The sequence below is a fragment of the Crassostrea angulata genome, chromosome 8, assembly GCF_025612915.1.
Source record: "Crassostrea angulata isolate pt1a10 chromosome 8, ASM2561291v2, whole genome shotgun sequence".
Lineage (NCBI taxonomy): Eukaryota > Metazoa > Mollusca > Bivalvia > Ostreida > Ostreidae > Magallana > Magallana angulata.
The window spans coordinates 55704267-55712402 of record NC_069118.1 but is presented as its reverse complement, the minus strand read 5'-3'; positions in this window follow the sequence as shown (position 1 = coordinate 55712402).

The following is an 8136-nucleotide window of genomic DNA, read 5'->3' as shown; positions in this document are numbered from 1 at the left end:
TGGCTAATTCGGGCGTGCTAAAAAGCACAAAAACAAGATGGATAAAAAATGGAAATCACTATTTAAACTATGTCAAGTGTTATCTAAATATATCAAGAAACAAGGAAATACAAAAAAAGGGTGAAAGTTTAGCTGATAATTGGTACAGTGCCAGTAACGTTATGTCTAATTTTCTTCATACTGGCGTGCGACCTGGCCCCGAGGTTATAAAACTTTCTTGAGTACGATCTCGTACTCCAAATCGTACTCCGTGCTCCAAATTGTACTCCTACTCAAGATATCGAGGTTATAAAACTTTTTCATACTCCTACTCGTAATCCGGCTGAGTACAAAAATGCGATTTTCTGAGTAAGCTTTGAAGCTTTCTCAAAGTCGTACTCAAGACATTTAATCTAGATAAAATGCAGTGCAAACATATAATATTGTTCATATTGTAACATTGCTGTATTATACGCTCTAATTTAATCATATTTACATGCATATGAATTAAAATGGAAAGTTTTTACCATTTTATTAATGACATATCTAGATATAAAGGAGGTGAATTTAAGAGTAAGGGCGAACTGCAACCAAGATTATCAAAATTACTTTTAGATAGTTTGCTTCATTAATTAATGTACATATACATGTATAACTACGTACAAAATACTACCGTTGAATAGCTCGACTTTTTAAGAATTCTGTTTTTTGTCAAATACGACCCATACACCCCATCGTTTAAAACAAAGAAATCAATGTACATGTATCGTTATTAATCAATTTCAATCAGATGTACTTGCTGGGTCCATTTTTTGATTATAGTGAAAATGTAGGTTAGTTCTAAACATTACAAAGGATGGGGGATGCATAAAAGTCTAACGCTTTCTATTACTTACTTATTAATCAAATATCATTTATGTTGCATGCCACAAAACTTGGAAAGGGAAACATTTTATAGAATAAGCGGTAAATCAGTGGCGGAGTAAAGGAGGTCGCACCCGGCGCCCCCCCCCCCAGCCCTACAAAAATTGTCCAAATAAAGTTAAATCATACTCCTTCTGGCAAAGAAAATGTACAACTTGCGAGTCTTAATTATCTTTTTTTTTAACTTGGGGGATTTCTCTACATTAGACTGTTTCAATGGTGCAATATGAAGAAAACGCGTGTGTTCAATGGTGTAACTAAAAAACCCCAGGAAAAAACATTTTGGTTACGTTGTCCTTGGGTTCAAATATGACCAGTCACCCATATACCCACCTTTAAGTAATTGGTTATACTAACTAGTGTTTTAACGACTCTTCCATTGTTATTATAATATAAGCTGGTATATATAGTTATCTTTTATTAAAACTTCATTAATTTACATTGTCCCATTGAACTTGGTTTTTAAAACTGATTAATTTACAGTCATTCGAAAGAAAAAAAATAAAAGGATATGTTTCTTGGATTTCTACAAGACAGAGGAATTTGATGACTGTAGGTCTTAAATCTACAAACCTTTAAAAATTGTAAATAATTTTATTACTTTAAGTATACCGGTAATCACGAGAAGAAATAGCTCAAACGTCTATTTAAAGACTTCCTTTTTACCCTACAAAATCTCTAAAATCCTGGAGCTTCCGGGGCCGGCTTTGCCCCCTGGGTCACCAACAGGACTTTGCCCTGGACCATCTGGAGGCCACAAAGCGGCTTCTCCAGACTCCCTGTCTTATACTGACGTCCCCTCTAACTTCACATTCTGGCCCCGAGGTTATAAAACTTTTTTCATACTCGTACTCATACTCATACTCCGTACTCCGAGTATGTGCTCCACTGAGTACGACTTTAAAAACCGAGGTTATAAAAGTGTTGGAGTACGTTCTCCGCTGAGTACTATTTGGAGTATGCTCCAAAAGCCGATCGATGAATTTTTACGTCTCTGAAGAAAGACAGAGAACGGTAATTCATGTAAATAGTCCTGGCATGTAGGCAAACTGTACATGTATTCAGATTAATTATTTATTAACAAAATGTAACACATTATTTACATGTACATATTACCTTCTCCATCTGCAAGCATGGAGATGTGTCTGCATCTATAACTTATGAATTTTTGAGCAACAGAGACGATAAATCCAGTGTAATTGGTAAAATTATCAACAAATTGTGTTTATGTCAAATATCTCTCTCTCTCTCTCTCTCTCTCTCTCTCTCTCTCTCTCTCTCTCTCTCATGAGACTCAGATCGTGATTCATGCATGTGATGATTAAATATAATTATGTTGTAAGGAACGATATGAATATAAAAGAAAGAAGAGAGAATTTACACGGATATGAAGAGAGTATTTCAACATAGAATTTAGTTCGATATATCTTAAGTTTTCCTGGCTTTTATACGATTTTGATATTTTACATGCTAGGAAAAGGTCAGAAACGACGCCAATATAAAACTGGAAAGTCACTGCCCCCAAGTGGATATCTCTTAAGATATTTAGTAAGCAGTTCCTGTATTAGGGAAAACAGGGAAGAGTTTAATTCAAAAATAGAAACGTATACTTGGGAAAATCACAAAAATACTGAGAAATCCGTTTATTTTTTACTCTAGTAGTATACACTAAGGAAATTATATGGGTATTCCAATTTAATTGCAACATACTTAGTACTATATTTGCCTTTTAAAATTCTTGTGAGAAAAAAACATCTAATATCTTGAAGGGGTGGGGTGGGGTGGGGTGGGGGTGGGTGTTGGAATTGCATCAATGAACATATGCCAAAGGCCAAGGACACACGTAAAGTTTCTCATTTTAATATTTTTATGTGTATATGTGCACGAGAGTTTAAGAAAATTCACTAATTGAAATATTTTTGAAATTTCCAATTTGAGGACCACGTTAAACCGAAACAACGTGTTCAAGGAAATTGTGTACTAACGTTGCTGTACCCCTTTTTGTGGGGTTTTATTTATGGTTCAAGTTTTTCTCACTAAGTCAAGGCTTGAAAATGTGTGTTTAGAATTTATATATACATACTGTGTCATTTTTAATCTTAAGTAACGTCCATTGATATTTTTGAGCAAGCCTTTTCCTATTCATCTTTAAAATTCGAAATACATGTGTTAATTTTGATGCATTTGACATAGATATTTGGTTACTTTAGATAAAAAAGGAATAGCTATATGAATTATCTAAATAGTTACTTGCTAATAAAATTAAACAATTTAAGAGATGAATATTCCCACAGCTAAGCTATATAGAGAAAAATCTCTCACATGAAAATGCGAAGAAGCTATTTTAAGTAGTACATGTGTTTTCAATCGATTGCATAGAATAACAATAATCCCCTTCAAATCTCTCTCTCTCTCTCTCTCTCTCTCTCTCTCTCTCTCTCTCTCTCATAAATTCTAGCTTTTATCATGCGGGTTATGATTAATTTAAGTGTTATCTTTTTTTTTTTTTTTTTTTTTTTTACATAAACAAGCTTTTAATTAACTTTAAATTACCCGAATTCTCAAGCAGAATATATATATACGTCGATCATACTTAAAGTTTTTCCATAACTGTGTATTTAAGAATAAAATTTGATGTCATAACACCAAATTTTATTTGTAGAAAGATACTAATATAATACTTAAGACTATGGGGTCACCGGGACCCACCATCCTTATATTCGAGCGTTTATAATCAAATGTTAAACCAAACAATGCATTTCACCTTACGTATACTTAGACATGTCTATGCTCTCGATGTTTTAATTCGAAATAAATAATAAAGATCGTAAGGTAGGTGATGTTCCATGGTAAAATTTCTTGAATATTTGGAAAATAAAAATCAATTACTGGTAGATGGTTCGGAATGGATACTCTACCTTCCCGCAGTAAAATTAAAAAGAAGTTGCGGTCTATATTAGACAAAGAACACATCTAGATCTCTGCAGCTACGTGTAGTATATGGTCACCTAGGAAGCCAAATATGTACTTCATAATTTTAAAAATATTGCCAATACAAAACTTAAAAATTCGAAATATTATCTTGATGTTTACATCTAACGCCCTTTAAAATGCGTTTTTATTGCTTACTGCTGATTCTTGATTACTTTCTACTTTTCCAAGTAAGATTGCCTTTTGTTAACTTTCAAAATAGGTTTTTATTATCGATATTTCGAGATAAAAAGAAATGAACCTTGTTCAAAATTACTCTAAATTTCACAGCGTTTTTGACACTACAGAGGAAAGGCGATTTATAAGCCAATATTTTCCACATGCAGACAGTAACTGTTTTATTAAAATAAAAAAAACACAACAACAATCGTATAGATAAACCATAGGAAGTAGGATTCGCCGCCCCCCCCCCCCTCCCCCCACTCACACACACCAACACCAACTCCTCTTAAAAATATTTAGTTCCAAGGGTAGATCCAGAATGTGAAGTTAGAGGGGACGTCAGTATAAGACAGGGAGTCTGGAGAGGCCGCTTTGTGGCCTCCAGATGGCCCAGGGCAAAGTCCTGTTGGTGACCCAGGGGGCAAAGCCGGCCCCGGAAGCTCCAGGATTCTAGAGATTTTGTAGGGTAAAAAGGAAGTCTTTAAATAGACGTTTGAGATATTTCTTCTCGTGATTACCGGTATACTTAAAGTAATAAAATTATTTACAATTTTTAAAGGTTTGTAGATTTAAGTCCTACAGTCATCAAATTCCTCTGTCTTGTAGAAATCCAAGAAACATATCCTTTTATTTTTTTCTTTCGAATGACTGTAAATTAATCAGTTTAAAAACCAAGTTCAATGGGACAATGTAAATTAATGAAGTTTTAATAAAAGATACATGTAACTACATATACCAGCTTATATTATAATAACAATGGAAGAGTCGTTAAAACACTAGTTAGTATAACCAATTACTTAAAGGTGGGTATATGGGTGACTGGTCATATTTGAACCCAAGGACAGCGTAACAAAAATGTTTTTTCCTGGGTTTTTTTAGTTACACCATTGAACACACGCGTTTTCTTCATATTGCACCATTGAAACAGTCTAATGTAGAGAAATCCCCCAAGTTAAAAAAAAAAAAGATAATTAAGACTCGCAAGTTGTACATTTTCTTTGCCAGAAGGAGTATAATTTAACTTTATTTGGACAATTTTTGTAGGGCTGGGGGGGGGGACGCCGGGTGCGACCTCCTTTACTCCGCCACTGATTTACCGCTTATTCTATAAAATATTTCCCTTTCCAAGTTTTGTGGCATGCAACATAAATGATAATTGATTAATAAGTAAGTAATAGAAAGCGTTAGACTTTTATGCATCCCCCATCCTTTGTAATGTTTAGAACTAACCTACATTTTCACTATAATCAAAAAATGGACCCAGCAAGTACATCTGATTGAAATTGATTAATAACGATACATGTACATTGATTTCTTTGTTTTAAATGATGGGGTGTATGGGTCGTATTTGAGAAAAAACAGAATTCTTAAAAAGTCGAGCTATTCAACGGTAGTATTTTGTACGTAGTTATACATGTATATGTACATTAATTAATGAAGCAAACTATCTAAAGGTTATTTTGATAATCTTGGTTGCAGTTCGCCCTTACTCTTAAATTCACCTCCTTTATATCTAGATATGTCATTAATAAAATGGTAAAAACTTTCCATTTTAATTCATATACATGTAAATATGATTAAATTAGAGCGTATAATACCGCAATGTTACAGTATGAACAATATTATATGTTTGCACTGCATTTTATCTAGATTAAATGTCTTGAGTACGACTTTGAGAAAGCTTCAAAGCTTACTCAGAAAATCGCATTTTTGTACTCAGCCGGAGTACGAGTAGGAGTATGAAAAAGTTTTATAACCTCGATATCTTGAGTAGGAGTACGATTTGGAGCACGGAGTACGATTTGGAGTACGAGATCGTACTCAAAAAAGTTTTATAACCTCGGGGCCTGGATCTACCCCTGGAACTAAATATTTTTAAGAGGAGTTGGTGTTGGTGTGTGTGAGTGGGGGGGGGGGGGGCGAATCCTACTTCCTGTGGTTTATCTATACGATTGTTGTTTGGTTTTTTTTAATTTTCATAAAACAGCTACTGTCTGCATGTGGAAAATATTGGCTTATAAATCGCCTTTCCTCTGTAGTGTCAAAAACGCTGTGAAATTTAGAATAATTTTGAACAAGGTTCATTTCTTTTTATCTCGAAATATCGATAATAAAAACCTATTTTGAGAATTAACAAAAAGCAATCTTACTTGGAAATATAGGAAGTAATCAAGAATCAGCAGTAAGTAATTAAAACGCAGGTTAAAGGGCGTTAGATGTAAACATTAAGATATTATTTCGAATTTTTAAGTTTTGTATTGGCAATATTTATAAAATTATGAAGTACATATTTGGCTTCCTAGGTGACCATATACTACACGTAGCTGCAGAGATCTAGATGTGTTCTTTGTCTAATATAGACCGCAACTTCTTTTTAATTTTACTGCGGGAAGGTAGAGTATCCATTCCGAACCATCTACCAGTAATTGATTTTTATTTTCCAAATATTCAAGAAATTTTACCATGGAACATCACCTACCTTACGATCTTTATTATTTATTTCGAATTAAAATATCGAGAGCATAGACATGTCTAAGTATACGTAAGGTGAAATGCATTGTTTGGTTTAACATTTGATTATAAACGCTCGAATATAAGGATGGTGGGTCCCGGTCTTAAGTATTATATTAGTATCTTTCTACAAATAAAATTTGGTGTTATGACATCAGATTTTATTCTTAAATACACAGTTATGGAAAAACATTAAGTATGATCGACGTATATATTCTGCTTGAGAATTCGGGTAATTTAAAGTTAATTAAAAGCTTGTTTATGTAAAGAAAAAAAAACACTTAAATTAATCATAACCCGCATGATAATAGCTAGAATTTATGAGAGAGAGAGAGAGAGAGAGAGAAAGAGAGATTTGAAGGGGATTTTTCTTATTCTATGCAATCGATTGAAAATACATGTACTACTTAAAATAGCTTCTTCGCATTTTCATGTGAGAGATTTTTCTCTATATAGCTTAGCTGTGGGAATATTCATCTCTTAAATTGTTTAATTTTATTAGCAAGTAACTATTTAGATAATTCATATAGCTATTCCTTTTTTATCTAAAGTAACCAAATATCTATGTCAAATGCATCAAAATTAACACATGTATTTCGAATTTTAAAGATGAATAGGAAAAGGCTTGCTCAAAAATATCAATGGACGTTACTTAAGATTAAAAATGACACAGTATGTATATATAAATTCTAAACACACATTTTCAAGCCTTGACTAAGTGAGAAAAACTTGAACTGTCAATAAAACCCCACAAAAAGGGGTACATCAACTTTAGTACACAGTTTCCTTGAACACGTTGTTTCGGTTTAACGTGGTCCTCAAATTGGAAATTTCAAAAATATTTCAATTAGTGAATTTTCTTAAACTCTCATGCATATTCCCAAAAAATATTAAAATGAGAAACTTTACGTGTGTCCTTGGCTTTTGGCATATGTTCATTGATGCAATTCCAACACCCACCCCCACCCCACCCCTTCAAGATATTAGATGTTTTTTTCTCACAAGAATTTTAAAAGGCAAATATAGTACTAAGTATGTTGCAATTAAATTGGAATACCCAATGGCATATAATTTCCTTAGTGTATACTATATGAGTGTGAAAATAAACGGATTTCTCAGTATTTTTGTGATTTTCCCAAGTATATGTTTCTATTTTTGAATTAAACTCTTCCCTGTTTTTCCTAATACAGGAACTGCTCATTAAATATCTTAAGAGATATCCACTTGGGGGCAGTGACTTTCCAGTTTTGTATTGGCGTCGTTTCTGACCTTTTCCTGGCATGTAAAATATCAAAATCGTATAAAAGCCAGGAAAACTTAAGATATATCGAACTAAATTCTATGTTGAAATACTCTCTTCATATCCGTGTAAATTCTTACTTCTTTCTTTTATATTCATATCGTTCCTTACAACTTAATTATACTTAATCATCACATGCATGAATCACTATCTGAGTCTCATGAGAGAGAGAGAGAGAGAGATTTGACATAAACACAATTTGTTGATAATTTTACCAATTACACTGGATTTATCGTCTCTGTTGCTCAAAAATTCATAAGTTATAGATG